Consider the following 16,294-nt stretch of genomic DNA (forward strand, 5'->3'; position numbering starts at 1 on the left):
AGTGTTTTCTGCACAAAAGAGATTCTGCGAAGCAATGTGAACACTTCTGCTTCCCAGGCACAGAGAAGGTGCTAGCAGGGAATTCTCTGCCTGCCTTTCCCCAGTGCTCTGCAAGCTCTCCAGGACAACATAAAATCTGGGGCTCTGTGCTTTCTTTCGTTCTGAACAAGTGTTACGGTTTTCTGCACGAAAGCGTTTCTGCGAAGCAATGTGAACACTTCTGCTTCCCAGGCACAGAGAAGGTGCTAGCAGGGAATTCTCTGCCTGCCTTTCCCCAGTGCTCTGCAAGCTCTCCAGGACAACAGCAAATCTGGGGCTCTGTGCTTTCTTTCGTTCTGAACAAGTGTTACTGTTCTCTGCACAAAAGCGATTCTGCGAAGCAATTTGAATATGCACAGAGAAGGTGCTAGCAGGGAATTCTCTGCCTGCCTTTCCCCAGTGCTCTGCAAGCTCTCCAGGACAACATAAAATCTGGGGCTCTGTGCTTTCTTTCGTTCTGAACAAGTGTTAGTGTTTTCTGCACAAAAGCGATTCTGCGAAGCAATGGGAAGATTTCTGCTTCCCAGGCACAGAGAAGGTGCTAGCAGGGAATTCTCTGCCTGCCTTTCCCCAGTGCTCTGCAAGCTCTCCAGGACAACATAAAATCTGGGGCTCTGTGCTTTCTTTCGTTCTGAACAAGTGTTACTGTTTTCTGCACAAAAGCGATTCTGCGAAGCAATGTGAACACTTCTGCTTCCCAGGCACAGAGAAGGTGCTAGCAGGGAATTCTCTGCCTGCCTTTCCCCAGGGCTATGCAAGCTCTCCAGGACTACAGCAGATCTGGGGCTCTGTGCTTTCTTTCGTTCTGAACAAGTGTTACTGTTTTCTGCACAAAAGCGATTCTGCGAAGCAATGTGAACAGGCACAGAGAAGGTGCTAGCAGGGAATTCTCTGCCTGCCTTTCCCCAGTGCTCTGCAAGCTCTCCAGGACAACAGCAAATCTGGGGCTCTGTGCTTTCTTTCGTTCTGAACAAGTGTTACTGTTCTCTGCACAAAAGCAATTCTGCGAAGCAATGTGAACAGGCACAGAGAAGGTGCTAGCAGGGAATTCTCTGCCTGCCTTTCCCCAGTGCTCTGCAAGCTCTCCAGGACAACAGCAAATCTGGGGCTCTGTGCTTTCTTTCGTTCTGAACAAGTGTTACTGTTTTCTGCACAAAAGCGATTCTGCGAAGCAATGTGAACAGGCACAGAGAAGGTGCTAGCAGGGAATTCTCTGCCTGCCTTTCCCCAGTGCTCTGCAAGCTCTCCAGGACAACAGCAAATCTGGGGCTCTGTGCTTTCTTTCGTTCTGAACAAGTGTTACTGTTCTCTGCACAAAAGCGATTCTGCGAAGCAATGTGAACAGGCACAGAGAAGGTGCTAGCAGGGAATTCTCTGCCTGCCTTTCCCCAGTGCTCTGCAAGCTCTCCAGGACAACAGCAAATCTGGGGCTCTGTGCTTTCTTTCGTTCTGAACAAGTGTTACTGTTTTCTGCACAAAAGCGATTCTGCGAAGCAATGTGAACAGGCACAGAGAAGGTGCTAGCAGGGAATTCTCTGCCTGCCTTTCCCCAGTGCTCTGCAAGCTCTCCAGGACAACAGCAAATCTGGGGCTCTGTGCTTTCTTTCGTTCTGAACAAGTGTTACTGTTCTCTGCACAAAAGCGATTCTGCGAAGCAATTTGAATATGCACAGAGAAGGTGCTAGCAGGGAATTCTCTGCCTGCCTTTCCCCAGGGCTCTGCAAGCTCTCCAGGACAACAGCAAATCTGGGGCTCTGTGCTTTCTTTCATTCTGAACAAGTGTTAGTGTTTTCTGCACAAAAGCGATTCTGCGAAGCAATGTGAACACTTCTGCTTCCCAGGCACAGAGAAGGTGCTAGCAGGGAATTCTCTGCCTGCCTTTCCCCAGTGCTCTGCAAGCTCTCCAGGACAACATAAAATCTGGGGCTCTGTGCTTTCTTTCGTTCTGAACAAGTGTTACGGTTTTCTGCACGAAAGCGTTTCTGCGAAGCAATGTGAACACTTCTGCTTCCCAGGCACAGAGAAGGTGCTAGCAGGGAATTCTCTGCCTGCCTTTCCCCAGTGCTCTGCAAGCTCTCCAGGACAACAGCAAATCTGGGGCTCTGTGCTTTCTTTCGTTCTGAACAAGTGTTACTGTTCTCTGCACAAAAGCGATTCTGCGAAGCAATTTGAATATGCACAGAGAAGGTGCTAGCAGGGAATTCTCTGCCTGCCTTTCCCCAGTGCTCTGCAAGCTCTCCAGGACAACATAAAATCTGGGGCTCTGTGCTTTCTTTCGTTCTGAACAAGTGTTAGTGTTTTCTGCACAAAAGCGATTCTGCGAAGCAATGGGAAGACTTCTGCTTCCCAGGCACAGAGAAGGTGCTAGCAGGGAATTCTCTGCCTGCCTTTCCCCAGTGCTCTGCAAGCTCTCCAGGACAACATAAAATCTGGGGCTCTGTGCTTTCTTTCGTTCTGAACAAGTGTTACTGTTTTCTGCACAAAAGCGATTCTGCGAAGCAATGTGAACACTTCTGCTTCCCAGGCACAGAGAAGGTGCTAGCAGGGAATTCTCTGCCTGCCTTTCCCCAGGGCTATGCAAGCTCTCCAGGACTACAGCAGATCTGGGGCTCTGTGCTTTCTTTCGTTCTGAACAAGTGTTACTGTTTTCTGCACAAAAGCGATTCTGCGAAGCAATGTGAACAGGCACAGAGAAGGTGCTAGCAGGGAATTCTCTGCCTGCCTTTCCCCAGTGCTCTGCAAGCTCTCCAGGACAACAGCAAATCTGGGGCTCTGTGCTTTCTTTCGTTCTGAACAAGTGTTACTGTTCTCTGCACAAAAGCAATTCTGCGAAGCAATGTGAACAGGCACAGAGAAGGTGCTAGCAGGGAATTCTCTGCCTGCCTTTCCCCAGTGCTCTGCAAGCTCTCCAGGACAACAGCAAATCTGGGGCTCTGTGCTTTCTTTCGTTCTGAACAAGTGTTACTGTTTTCTGCACAAAAGCGATTCTGCGAAGCAATGTGAACAGGCACAGAGAAGGTGCTAGCAGGGAATTCTCTGCCTGCCTTTCCCCAGTGCTCTGCAAGCTCTCCAGGACAACAGCAAATCTGGGGCTCTGTGCTTTCTTTCGTTCTGAACAAGTGTTACTGTTCTCTGCACAAAAGCGATTCTGCGAAGCAATTTGAATATGCACAGAGAAGGTGCTAGCAGGGAATTCTCTGCCTGCCTTTCCCCAGTGCTCTGCAAGCTCTCCAGGACAACAGCAAATCTGGGGCTCTGTGCTTTCTTTCATTCTGAACAAGTGTTAGTGTTTTCTGCACAAAAGCGATTCTGCGAAGCAATGTGAACACTTCTGCTTCCCAGGCACAGAGAAGGTGCTAGCAGGGAATTCTCTGCCTGCCTTTCCCCAGTGCTCTGCAAGCTCTCCAGGACAACATAAAATCTGGGGCTCTGTGCTTTCTTTCGTTCTGAACAAGTGTTACGGTTTTCTGCACGAAAGCGTTTCTGCGAAGCAATGTGAACACTTCTGCTTCCCAGGCACAGAGAAGGTGCTAGCAGGGAATTCTCTGCCTGCCTTTCCCCAGGGCTCTGCAAGCTCTCCAGGACAACAGCAAATCTGGGGCTCTGTGCTTTCTTTCGTTCTGAACAAGTGTTACTGTTCTCTGCACAAAAGCGATTCTGCGAAGCAATTTGAATATGCACAGAGAAGGTGCTAGCAGGGAATTCTCTGCCTGCCTTTCCCCAGTGCTCTGCAAGCTCTCCAGGACAACAGCAGATCTGGGGCTCTGTGCTTTCTTTCGTTCTGAACACGTGTTACTGTTTTCTGCACAAAATCGATTCTGCGAAGCAATGTGAACACTTCTGCTTCCCAGGCACAGAGAAGGTGCTAGCAGGGAATTCTCTGCCTGCCTTTCCCCAGGGCTCTGCAAGCTCTCCAGGACAACAGCAAATCTGGGGCTCTGTGCTTTCTTTCGTTCTGAACAAGTGTTACTGTTTTCTGCACAAAAGCGATTCTGCGAAGCAATGTGAACACTTCTGCTTCCCAGGCACAGAGAAGGTGCTAGCAGGGAATTCTCTGCCTGCCTTTCCCCAGTGCTCTGCAAGCTCTCCAGGACAACAGCAAATCTGGGGCTCTGTGCTTTCTTTCGTTCTGAACAAGTGTTACTGTTCTCTGCACAAAAGCGATTCTGCGAAGCAATGTGAACAGGCACAGAGAAGGTGCTAGCAGGGAATTCTCTGCCTGCCTTTCCCCAGTGCTCTGCAAGCTCTCCAGGACAACATAAAATCTGGGGCTCTGTGCTTTCTTTCGTTCTGAACAAGTGTTACTGTTTTCTGCACAAAAGCGATTCTGCGAAGCAATGGGAAGACTTCTGCTTCCCAGGCACAGAGAAGGTGCTAGCAGGGAATTCTCTGCCTGCCTTTCCCCAGGGCTCTGCAAGCTCTCCAAGACAACATAAAATCTGGGGCTCTGTGCTTTCTTTCGTTCTGAACAAGTGTTACTGTTTTCTGCACAAAAGCGATTCTGCGAAGCAATGTGAACACTTCTGCTTCCCAGGCACAGAGAAGGTGCTAGCAGGGAATTCTCTGCCTGCCTTTCCCCAGGGCTATGCAAGCTCTCCAGGACTACAGCAGATCTGCGGCTCTGTGCTTTCTTTCGTTCTGAACAAGTGTTACTGTTTTCTGCACAAAAGCGATTCTGCGAAGCAATGTGAACAGGCACAGAGAAGGTGCTAGCAGGGAATTCTCTGCCTGCCTTTCCCCAGTGCTCTGCAAGCTCTCCAGGACAACAGCAAATCTGGGGCTCTGTGCTTTCTTTCGTTCTGAACAAGTGTTACTGTTCTCTGCACAAAAGCGATTCTGCGAAGCAATGTGAACAGGCACAGAGAAGGTGCTAGCAGGGAATTCTCTGCCTGCCTTTCCCCAGTGCTCTGCAAGCTCTCCAGGACAACAGCAAATCTGGGGCTCTGTGCTTTCTTTCGTTCTGAACAAGTGTTACTGTTCTCTGCACAAAAGCGATTCTGCGAAGCAATGTGAACAGGCACAGAGAAGGTGCTAGCAGGGAATTCTCTGCCTGCCTTTCCCCAGTGCTCTGCAAGCTCTCCAGGACAACAGCAAATCTGGGGCTCTGTGCTTTCTTTCGTTCTGAACAAGTGTTACTGTTCTCTGCACAAAAGCGATTCTGCGAAGCAATTTGAATATGCACAGAGAAGGTGCTAGCAGGGAATTCTCTGCCTGCCTTTCCCCAGTGCTCTGCAAGCTCTCCAGGACAACATAAAATCTGGGGCTCTGTGCTTTCTTTCGTTCTGAACAAGTGTTACGGTTTTCTGCACGAAAGCGTTTCTGCGAAGCAATGTGAACACTTCTGCTTCCCAGGCACAGAGAAGGTGCTAGCAGGGAATTCTCTGCCTGCCTTTCCCCAGGGCTCTGCAAGCTCTCCAGGACAACAGCAAATCTGGGGCTCTGTGCTTTCTTTCGTTCTGAACAAGTGTTACTGTTCTCTGCACAAAAGCGATTCTGCGAAGCAATTTGAATATGCACAGAGAAGGTGCTAGCAGGGAATTCTCTGCCTGCCTTTCCCCAGTGCTCTGCAAGCTCTCCAGGACAACAGCAGATCTGGGGCTCTGTGCTTTCTTTCGTTCTGAACACGTGTTACTGTTTTCTGCACAAAATCGATTCTGCGAAGCAATGTGAACACTTCTGCTTCCCAGGCACAGAGAAGGTGCTAGCAGGGAATTCTCTGCCTGCCTTTCCCCAGGGCTCTGCAAGCTCTCCAGGACAACAGCAAATCTGGGGCTCTGTGCTTTCTTTCGTTCTGAACAAGTGTTACTGTTTTCTGCACAAAAGCGATTCTGCGAAGCAATGTGAACACTTCTGCTTCCCAGGCACAGAGAAGGTGCTAGCAGGGAATTCTCTGCCTGCCTTTCCCCAGTGCTCTGCAAGCTCTCCAGGACAACAGCAAATCTGGGGCTCTGTGCTTTCTTTCGTTCTGAACAAGTGTTACTGTTCTCTGCACAAAAGCGATTCTGCGAAGCAATGTGAACAGGCACAGAGAAGGTGCTAGCAGGGAATTCTCTGCCTGCCTTTCCCCAGTGCTCTGCAAGCTCTCCAGGACAACATAAAATCTGGGGCTCTGTGCTTTCTTTCGTTCTGAACAAGTGTTACTGTTTTCTGCACAAAAGCGATTCTGCGAAGCAATGGGAAGACTTCTGCTTCCCAGGCACAGAGAAGGTGCTAGCAGGGAATTCTCTGCCTGCCTTTCCCCAGGGCTCTGCAAGCTCTCCAAGACAACATAAAATCTGGGGCTCTGTGCTTTCTTTCGTTCTGAACAAGTGTTACTGTTTTCTGCACAAAAGCGATTCTGCGAAGCAATGTGAACACTTCTGCTTCCCAGGCACAGAGAAGGTGCTAGCAGGGAATTCTCTGCCTGCCTTTCCCCAGGGCTATGCAAGCTCTCCAGGACTACAGCAGATCTGGGGCTCTGTGCTTTCTTTCGTTCTGAACAAGTGTTACTGTTTTCTGCACAAAAGCGATTCTGCGAAGCAATGTGAACAGGCACAGAGAAGGTGCTAGCAGGGAATTCTCTGCCTGCCTTTCCCCAGTGCTCTGCAAGCTCTCCAGGACAACAGCAAATCTGGGGCTCTGTGCTTTCTTTCGTTCTGAACAAGTGTTACTGTTCTCTGCACAAAAGCGATTCTGCGAAGCAATGTGAACAGGCACAGAGAAGGTGCTAGCAGGGAATTCTCTGCCTGCCTTTCCCCAGTGCTCTGCAAGCTCTCCAGGCCAACAGCAAATCTGGGGCTCTGTGCTTTCTTTCGTTCTGAACAAGTGTTACTGTTTTCTGCACAAAAGCGATTCTGCGAAGCAATGTGAACAGGCACAGAGAAGGTGCTAGCAGGGAATTCTCTGCCTGCCTTTCCCCAGTGCTCTGCAAGCTCTCCAGGACAACAGCAAATCTGGGGCTCTGTGCTTTCTTTCGTTCTGAACAAGTGTTACTGTTCTCTGCACAAAAGCGATTCTGCGAAGCAATTTGAATATGCACAGAGAAGGTGCTAGCAGGGAATTCTCTGCCTGCCTTTCCCCAGTGCTCTGCAAGCTCTCCAGGACAACATAAAATCTGGGGCTCTGTGCTTTCTTTCGTTCTGAACAAGTGTTACGGTTTTCTGCACGAAAGCGTTTCTGCGAAGCAATGTGAACACTTCTGCTTCCCAGGCACAGAGAAGGTGCTAGCAGGGAATTCTCTGCCTGCCTTTCCCCAGTGCTCTGCAAGCTCTCCAGAACAACAGCAAATCTGGGGCTCTGTGCTTTCTTTCGTTCTGAACAAGTGTTACTGTTCTCTGCACAAAAGCGATTCTGCGAAGCAATGTGAACAGGCACAGAGAAGGTGCTAGCAGGGAATTCTCTGCCTGCCTTTCCCCAGTGCTCTGCAAGCTCTCCAGGACAACAGCAAATCTGGGGCTCTGTGCTTTCTTTCGTTCTGAACAAGTGTTACTGTTTTCTGCACAAAAGCGATTCTGCGAAGCAATGTGAACAGGCACAGAGAAGGTGCTAGCAGGGAATTCTCTGCCTGCCTTTCCCCAGTGCTCTGCAAGCTCTCCAGGACAACAGCAAATCTGGGGCTCTGTGCTTTCTTTCGTTCTGAACAAGTGTTACTGTTCTCTGCACAAAAGCGATTCTGCGAAGCAATTTGAATATGCACAGAGAAGGTGCTAGCAGGGAATTCTCTGCCTGCCTTTCCCCAGTGCTCTGCAAGCTCTCCAGGACAACATAAAATCTGGGGCTCTGTGCTTTCTTTCGTTCTGAACAAGTGTTACTGTTTTCTGCACAAAAGCGATTCTGCGAAGCAATGTGAACACTTCTGCTTCCCAGGCACAGAGAAGGTGCTAGCAGGGAATTCTCTGCCTGCCTTTCCCCAGGGCTCTGCAAGCTCTCCAGGACAACATAAAATCTGGGGCTCTGTGCTTTCTTTCGTTCTGAACAAGTGTTACTGTTTTCTGCACAAAAGCGATTCTGCGAAGCAATGTGAACACTTCTGCTTCCCAGGCACAGAGAAGGTGCTAGCAGGGAATTCTCTGCCTGCCTTTCCCCAGGGCTATGCAAGCTCTCCAGGACTACAGCAGATCTGGGGCTCTGTGCTTTCTTTCGTTCTGAACAAGTGTTACTGTTTTCTGCACAAAAGCGATTCTGCGAAGCAATGTGAACAGGCACAGAGAAGGTGCTAGCAGGGAATTCTCTGCCTGCCTTTCCCCAGTGCTCTGCAAGCTCTCCAGGACAACAGCAAATCTGGGGCTCTGTGCTTTCTTTCGTTCTGAACAAGTGTTACTGTTCTCTGCACAAAAGCGATTCTGCGAAGCAATGTGAACAGGCACAGAGAAGGTGCTAGCAGGGAATTCTCTGCCTGCCTTTCCCCAGTGCTCTGCAAGCTCTCCAGGACAACAGCAAATCTGGGGCTCTGTGCTTTCTTTCGTTCTGAACAAGTGTTACTGTTTTCTGCACAAAAGCGATTCTGCGAAGCAATGTGAACAGGCACAGAGAAGGTGCTAGCAGGGAATTCTCTGCCTGCCTTTCCCCAGTGCTCTGCAAGCTCTCCAGGACAACAGCAAATCTGGGGCTCTGTGCTTTCTTTCGTTCTGAACAAGTGTTACTGTTCTCTGCACAAAAGCGATTCTGCGAAGCAATTTGAATATGCACAGAGAAGGTGCTAGCAGGGAATTCTCTGCCTGCCTTTCCCCAGGGCTCTGCAAGCTCTCCAGGACAACAGCAAATCTGGGGCTCTGTGCTTTCTTTCATTCTGAACAAGTGTTAGTGTTTTCTGCACAAAAGCGATTCTGCGAAGCAATGTGAACACTTCTGCTTCCCAGGCACAGAGAAGGTGCTAGCAGGGAATTCTCTGCCTGCCTTTCCCCAGTGCTCTGCAAGCTCTCCAGGACAACATAAAATCTGGGGCTCTGTGCTTTCTTTCGTTCTGAACAAGTGTTACGGTTTTCTGCACGAAAGCGTTTCTGCGAAGCAATGTGAACACTTCTGCTTCCCAGGCACAGAGAAGGTGCTAGCAGGGAATTCTCTGCCTGCCTTTCCCCAGTGCTCTGCAAGCTCTCCAGGACAACAGCAAATCTGGGGCTCTGTGCTTTCTTTCGTTCTGAACAAGTGTTACTGTTCTCTGCACAAAAGCGATTCTGCGAAGCAATTTGAATATGCACAGAGAAGGTGCTAGCAGGGAATTCTCTGCCTGCCTTTCCCCAGTGCTCTGCAAGCTCTCCAGGACAACATAAAATCTGGGGCTCTGTGCTTTCTTTCGTTCTGAACAAGTGTTAGTGTTTTCTGCACAAAAGCGATTCTGCGAAGCAATGGGAAGACTTCTGCTTCCCAGGCACAGAGAAGGTGCTAGCAGGGAATTCTCTGCCTGCCTTTCCCCAGTGCTCTGCAAGCTCTCCAGGACAACATAAAATCTGGGGCTCTGTGCTTTCTTTCGTTCTGAACAAGTGTTACTGTTTTCTGCACAAAAGCGATTCTGCGAAGCAATGTGAACACTTCTGCTTCCCAGGCACAGAGAAGGTGCTAGCAGGGAATTCTCTGCCTGCCTTTCCCCAGGGCTATGCAAGCTCTCCAGGACTACAGCAGATCTGGGGCTCTGTGCTTTCTTTCGTTCTGAACAAGTGTTACTGTTTTCTGCACAAAAGCGATTCTGCGAAGCAATGTGAACAGGCACAGAGAAGGTGCTAGCAGGGAATTCTCTGCCTGCCTTTCCCCAGTGCTCTGCAAGCTCTCCAGGACAACAGCAAATCTGGGGCTCTGTGCTTTCTTTCGTTCTGAACAAGTGTTACTGTTCTCTGCACAAAAGCAATTCTGCGAAGCAATGTGAACAGGCACAGAGAAGGTGCTAGCAGGGAATTCTCTGCCTGCCTTTCCCCAGTGCTCTGCAAGCTCTCCAGGACAACAGCAAATCTGGGGCTCTGTGCTTTCTTTCGTTCTGAACAAGTGTTACTGTTTTCTGCACAAAAGCGATTCTGCGAAGCAATGTGAACAGGCACAGAGAAGGTGCTAGCAGGGAATTCTCTGCCTGCCTTTCCCCAGTGCTCTGCAAGCTCTCCAGGACAACAGCAAATCTGGGGCTCTGTGCTTTCTTTCGTTCTGAACAAGTGTTACTGTTCTCTGCACAAAAGCGATTCTGCGAAGCAATTTGAATATGCACAGAGAAGGTGCTAGCAGGGAATTCTCTGCCTGCCTTTCCCCAGTGCTCTGCAAGCTCTCCAGGACAACAGCAAATCTGGGGCTCTGTGCTTTCTTTCATTCTGAACAAGTGTTAGTGTTTTCTGCACAAAAGCGATTCTGCGAAGCAATGTGAACACTTCTGCTTCCCAGGCACAGAGAAGGTGCTAGCAGGGAATTCTCTGCCTGCCTTTCCCCAGTGCTCTGCAAGCTCTCCAGGACAACATAAAATCTGGGGCTCTGTGCTTTCTTTCGTTCTGAACAAGTGTTACGGTTTTCTGCACGAAAGCGTTTCTGCGAAGCAATGTGAACACTTCTGCTTCCCAGGCACAGAGAAGGTGCTAGCAGGGAATTCTCTGCCTGCCTTTCCCCAGGGCTCTGCAAGCTCTCCAGGACAACAGCAAATCTGGGGCTCTGTGCTTTCTTTCGTTCTGAACAAGTGTTACTGTTCTCTGCACAAAAGCGATTCTGCGAAGCAATTTGAATATGCACAGAGAAGGTGCTAGCAGGGAATTCTCTGCCTGCCTTTCCCCAGTGCTCTGCAAGCTCTCCAGGACAACAGCAGATCTGGGGCTCTGTGCTTTCTTTCGTTCTGAACACGTGTTACTGTTTTCTGCACAAAATCGATTCTGCGAAGCAATGTGAACACTTCTGCTTCCCAGGCACAGAGAAGGTGATAGCAGGGAATTCTCTGCCTGCCTTTCCCCAGGGCTCTGCAAGCTCTCCAGGACAACAGCAAATCTGGGGCTCTGTGCTTTCTTTCGTTCTGAACAAGTGTTACTGTTTTCTGCACAAAAGCGATTCTGCGAAGCAATGTGAACACTTCTGCTTCCCAGGCACAGAGAAGGTGCTAGCAGGGAATTCTCTGCCTGCCTTTCCCCAGTGCTCTGCAAGCTCTCCAGGACAACAGCAAATCTGGGGCTCTGTGCTTTCTTTCGTTCTGAACAAGTGTTACTGTTCTCTGCACAAAAGCGATTCTGCGAAGCAATGTGAACAGGCACAGAGAAGGTGCTAGCAGGGAATTCTCTGCCTGCCTTTCCCCAGTGCTCTGCAAGCTCTCCAGGACAACATAAAATCTGGGGCTCTGTGCTTTCTTTCGTTCTGAACAAGTGTTACTGTTTTCTGCACAAAAGCGATTCTGCGAAGCAATGGGAAGACTTCTGCTTCCCAGGCACAGAGAAGGTGCTAGCAGGGAATTCTCTGCCTGCCTTTCCCCAGGGCTCTGCAAGCTCTCCAAGACAACAGCAAATCTGGGGCTCTGTGCTTTCTTTCGTTCTGAACAAGTGTTACTGTTTTCTGCACAAAAGCGATTCTGCGAAGCAATGTGAACAGGCACAGAGAAGGTGCTAGCAGGGAATTCTCTGCCTGCCTTTCCCCAGTGCTCTGCAAGCTCTCCAGGACAACAGCAAATCTGGGGCTCTGTGCTTTCTTTCGTTCTGAACAAGTGTTACTGTTCTCTGCACAAAAGCGATTCTGCGAAGCAATTTGAATATGCACAGAGAAGGTGCTAGCAGGGAATTCTCTGCCTGCCTTTCCCCAGGGCTCTGCAAGCTCTCCAGGACAACAGCAAATCTGGGGCTCTGTGCTTTCTTTCATTCTGAACAAGTGTTAGTGTTTTCTGCACAAAAGCGATTCTGCGAAGCAATGTGAACACTTCTGCTTCCCAGGCACAGAGAAGGTGCTAGCAGGGAATTCTCTGCCTGCCTTTCCCCAGTGCTCTGCAAGCTCTCCAGGACAACATAAAATCTGGGGCTCTGTGCTTTCTTTCGTTCTGAACAAGTGTTACGGTTTTCTGCACGAAAGCGTTTCTGCGAAGCAATGTGAACACTTCTGCTTCCCAGGCACAGAGAAGGTGCTAGCAGGGAATTCTCTGCCTGCCTTTCCCCAGTGCTCTGCAAGCTCTCCAGGACAACAGCAAATCTGGGGCTCTGTGCTTTCTTTCGTTCTGAACAAGTGTTACTGTTCTCTGCACAAAAGCGATTCTGCGAAGCAATTTGAATATGCACAGAGAAGGTGCTAGCAGGGAATTCTCTGCCTGCCTTTCCCCAGTGCTCTGCAAGCTCTCCAGGACAACATAAAATCTGGGGCTCTGTGCTTTCTTTCGTTCTGAACAAGTGTTAGTGTTTTCTGCACAAAAGCGATTCTGCGAAGCAATGGGAAGACTTCTGCTTCCCAGGCACAGAGAAGGTGCTAGCAGGGAATTCTCTGCCTGCCTTTCCCCAGTGCTCTGCAAGCTCTCCAGGACAACATAAAATCTGGGGCTCTGTGCTTTCTTTCGTTCTGAACAAGTGTTACTGTTTTCTGCACAAAAGCGATTCTGCGAAGCAATGTGAACACTTCTGCTTCCCAGGCACAGAGAAGGTGCTAGCAGGGAATTCTCTGCCTGCCTTTCCCCAGGGCTATGCAAGCTCTCCAGGACTACAGCAGATCTGGGGCTCTGTGCTTTCTTTCGTTCTGAACAAGTGTTACTGTTTTCTGCACAAAAGCGATTCTGCGAAGCAATGTGAACAGGCACAGAGAAGGTGCTAGCAGGGAATTCTCTGCCTGCCTTTCCCCAGTGCTCTGCAAGCTCTCCAGGACAACAGCAAATCTGGGGCTCTGTGCTTTCTTTCGTTCTGAACAAGTGTTACTGTTCTCTGCACAAAAGCAATTCTGCGAAGCAATGTGAACAGGCACAGAGAAGGTGCTAGCAGGGAATTCTCTGCCTGCCTTTCCCCAGTGCTCTGCAAGCTCTCCAGGACAACAGCAAATCTGGGGCTCTGTGCTTTCTTTCGTTCTGAACAAGTGTTACTGTTTTCTGCACAAAAGCGATTCTGCGAAGCAATGTGAACAGGCACAGAGAAGGTGCTAGCAGGGAATTCTCTGCCTGCCTTTCCCCAGTGCTCTGCAAGCTCTCCAGGACAACAGCAAATCTGGGGCTCTGTGCTTTCTTTCGTTCTGAACAAGTGTTACTGTTCTCTGCACAAAAGCGATTCTGCGAAGCAATTTGAATATGCACAGAGAAGGTGCTAGCAGGGAATTCTCTGCCTGCCTTTCCCCAGTGCTCTGCAAGCTCTCCAGGACAACAGCAAATCTGGGGCTCTGTGCTTTCTTTCATTCTGAACAAGTGTTAGTGTTTTCTGCACAAAAGCGATTCTGCGAAGCAATGTGAACACTTCTGCTTCCCAGGCACAGAGAAGGTGCTAGCAGGGAATTCTCTGCCTGCCTTTCCCCAGTGCTCTGCAAGCTCTCCAGGACAACATAAAATCTGGGGCTCTGTGCTTTCTTTCGTTCTGAACAAGTGTTACGGTTTTCTGCACGAAAGCGTTTCTGCGAAGCAATGTGAACACTTCTGCTTCCCAGGCACAGAGAAGGTGCTAGCAGGGAATTCTCTGCCTGCCTTTCCCCAGGGCTCTGCAAGCTCTCCAGGACAACAGCAAATCTGGGGCTCTGTGCTTTCTTTCGTTCTGAACAAGTGTTACTGTTCTCTGCACAAAAGCGATTCTGCGAAGCAATTTGAATATGCACAGAGAAGGTGCTAGCAGGGAATTCTCTGCCTGCCTTTCCCCAGTGCTCTGCAAGCTCTCCAGGACAACAGCAGATCTGGGGCTCTGTGCTTTCTTTCGTTCTGAACACGTGTTACTGTTTTCTGCACAAAATCGATTCTGCGAAGCAATGTGAACACTTCTGCTTCCCAGGCACAGAGAAGGTGATAGCAGGGAATTCTCTGCCTGCCTTTCCCCAGGGCTCTGCAAGCTCTCCAGGACAACAGCAAATCTGGGGCTCTGTGCTTTCTTTCGTTCTGAACAAGTGTTACTGTTTTCTGCACAAAAGCGATTCTGCGAAGCAATGTGAACACTTCTGCTTCCCAGGCACAGAGAAGGTGCTAGCAGGGAATTCTCTGCCTGCCTTTCCCCAGTGCTCTGCAAGCTCTCCAGGACAACAGCAAATCTGGGGCTCTGTGCTTTCTTTCGTTCTGAACAAGCGTTACTGTTCTCTGCACAAAAGCGATTCTGCGAAGCAATGTGAACAGGCACAGAGAAGGTGCTAGCAGGGAATTCTCTGCCTGCCTTTCCCCAGTGCTCTGCAAGCTCTCCAGGACAACATAAAATCTGGGGCTCTGTGCTTTCTTTCGTTCTGAACAAGTGTTACTGTTTTCTGCACAAAAGCGATTCTGCGAAGCAATGGGAAGACTTCTGCTTCCCAGGCACAGAGAAGGTGCTAGCAGGGAATTCTCTGCCTGCCTTTCCCCAGGGCTCTGCAAGCTCTCCAAGACAACAGCAAATCTGGGGCTCTGTGCTTTCTTTCGTTCTGAACAAGTGTTACTGTTTTCTGCACAAAAGCGATTCTGCGAAGCAATGTGAACACTTCTGCTTCCCAGGCACAGAGAAGGTGCTAGCAGGGAATTCTCTGCCTGCCTTTCCCCAGGGCTATGCAAGCTCTCCAGGACTACAGCAGATCTGGGGCTCTGTGCTTTCTTTCGTTCTGAACAAGTGTTACTGTTTTCTGCACAAAAGCGATTCTGCGAAGCAATGTGAACAGGCACAGAGAAGGTGCTAGCAGGGAATTCTCTGCCTGCCTTTCCCCAGTGCTCTGCAAGCTCTCCAGGACAACAGCAAATCTGGGGCTCTGTGCTTTCTTTCGTTCTGAACAAGTGTTACTGTTCTCTGCACAAAAGCGATTCTGCGAAGCAATGTGAACAGGCACAGAGAAGGTGCTAGCAGGGAATTCTCTGCCTGCCTTTCCCCAGTGCTCTGCAAGCTCTCCAGGACAACAGCAAATCTGGGGCTCTGTGCTTTCTTTCGTTCTGAACAAGTGTTACTGTTTTCTGCACAAAAGCGATTCTGCGAAGCAATGTGAACAGGCACAGAGAAGGTGCTAGCAGGGAATTCTCTGCCTGCCTTTCCCCAGTGCTCTGCAAGCTCTCCAGGACAACAGCAAATCTGGGGCTCTGTGCTTTCTTTCGTTCTGAACAAGTGTTACTGTTCTCTGCACAAAAGCGATTCTGCGAAGCAATTTGAATATGCACAGAGAAGGTGCTAGCAGGGAATTCTCTGCCTGCCTTTCCCCAGTGCTCTGCAAGCTCTCCAGGACAACATAAAATCTGGGGCTCTGTGCTTTCTTTCGTTCTGAACAAGTGTTACTGTTTTCTGCACAAAAGCGATTCTGCGAAGCAATGTGAACACTTCTGCTTCCCAGGCACAGAGAAGGTGCTAGCAGGGAATTCTCTGCCTGCCTTTCCCCAGTGCTCTGCAAGCTCTCCAGGACAACATAAAATCTGGGGCTCTGTGCTTTCTTTCGTTCTGAACAAGTGTTAGTGTTTTCTGCACAAAAGCGATTCTGCGAAGCAATGGGAAGACTTCTGCTTCCCAGGCACAGAGAAGGTGCTAGCAGGGAATTCTCTGCCTGCCTTTCCCCAGTGCTCTGCAAGCTCTCCAGGACAACAGCAAATCTGGGTCTCTGTGCTTTCTTTCGTTCTGAACAAGTGTTACTGTTTTCTGCACAAAAGCGATTCTGCGAAGCAATGTGAACACTTCTGCTTCCCAGGCACAGAGAAGGTGCTAGCAGGGAATTCTCTGCCTGCCTTTCCCCAGGGCTATGCAAGCTCTCCAGGACTACAGCAGATCTGGGGCTCTGTGCTTTCTTTCGTTCTGAACAAGTGTTACTGTTTTCTGCACAAAAGCGATTCTGCGAAGCAATGTGAACAGGCACAGAGAAGGTGCTAGCAGGGAATTCTCTGCCTGCCTTTCCCCAGTGCTCTGCAAGCTCTCCAGGACAACAGCAAATCTGGGGCTCTGTGCTTTCTTTCGTTCTGAACAAGTGTTACTGTTCTCTGCACAAAAGCGATTCTGCGAAGCAATGTGAACAGGCACAGAGAAGGTGCTAGCAGGGAATTCTCTGCCTGCCTTTCCCCAGTGCTCTGCAAGCTCTCCAGGACAACAGCAAATCTGGGGCTCTGTGCTTTCTTTCGTTCTGAACAAGTGTTACTGTTTTCTGCACAAAAGCGATTCTGCGAAGCAATGTGAACAGGCACAGAGAAGGTGCTAGCAGGGAATTCTCTGCCTGCCTTTCCCCAGGGCTCTGCAAGCTC

Source organism: Strix uralensis, chromosome 4, assembly GCF_047716275.1.
Source record: "Strix uralensis isolate ZFMK-TIS-50842 chromosome 4, bStrUra1, whole genome shotgun sequence".
NCBI classification, from domain to species: Eukaryota; Metazoa; Chordata; class Aves; order Strigiformes; family Strigidae; genus Strix; species Strix uralensis.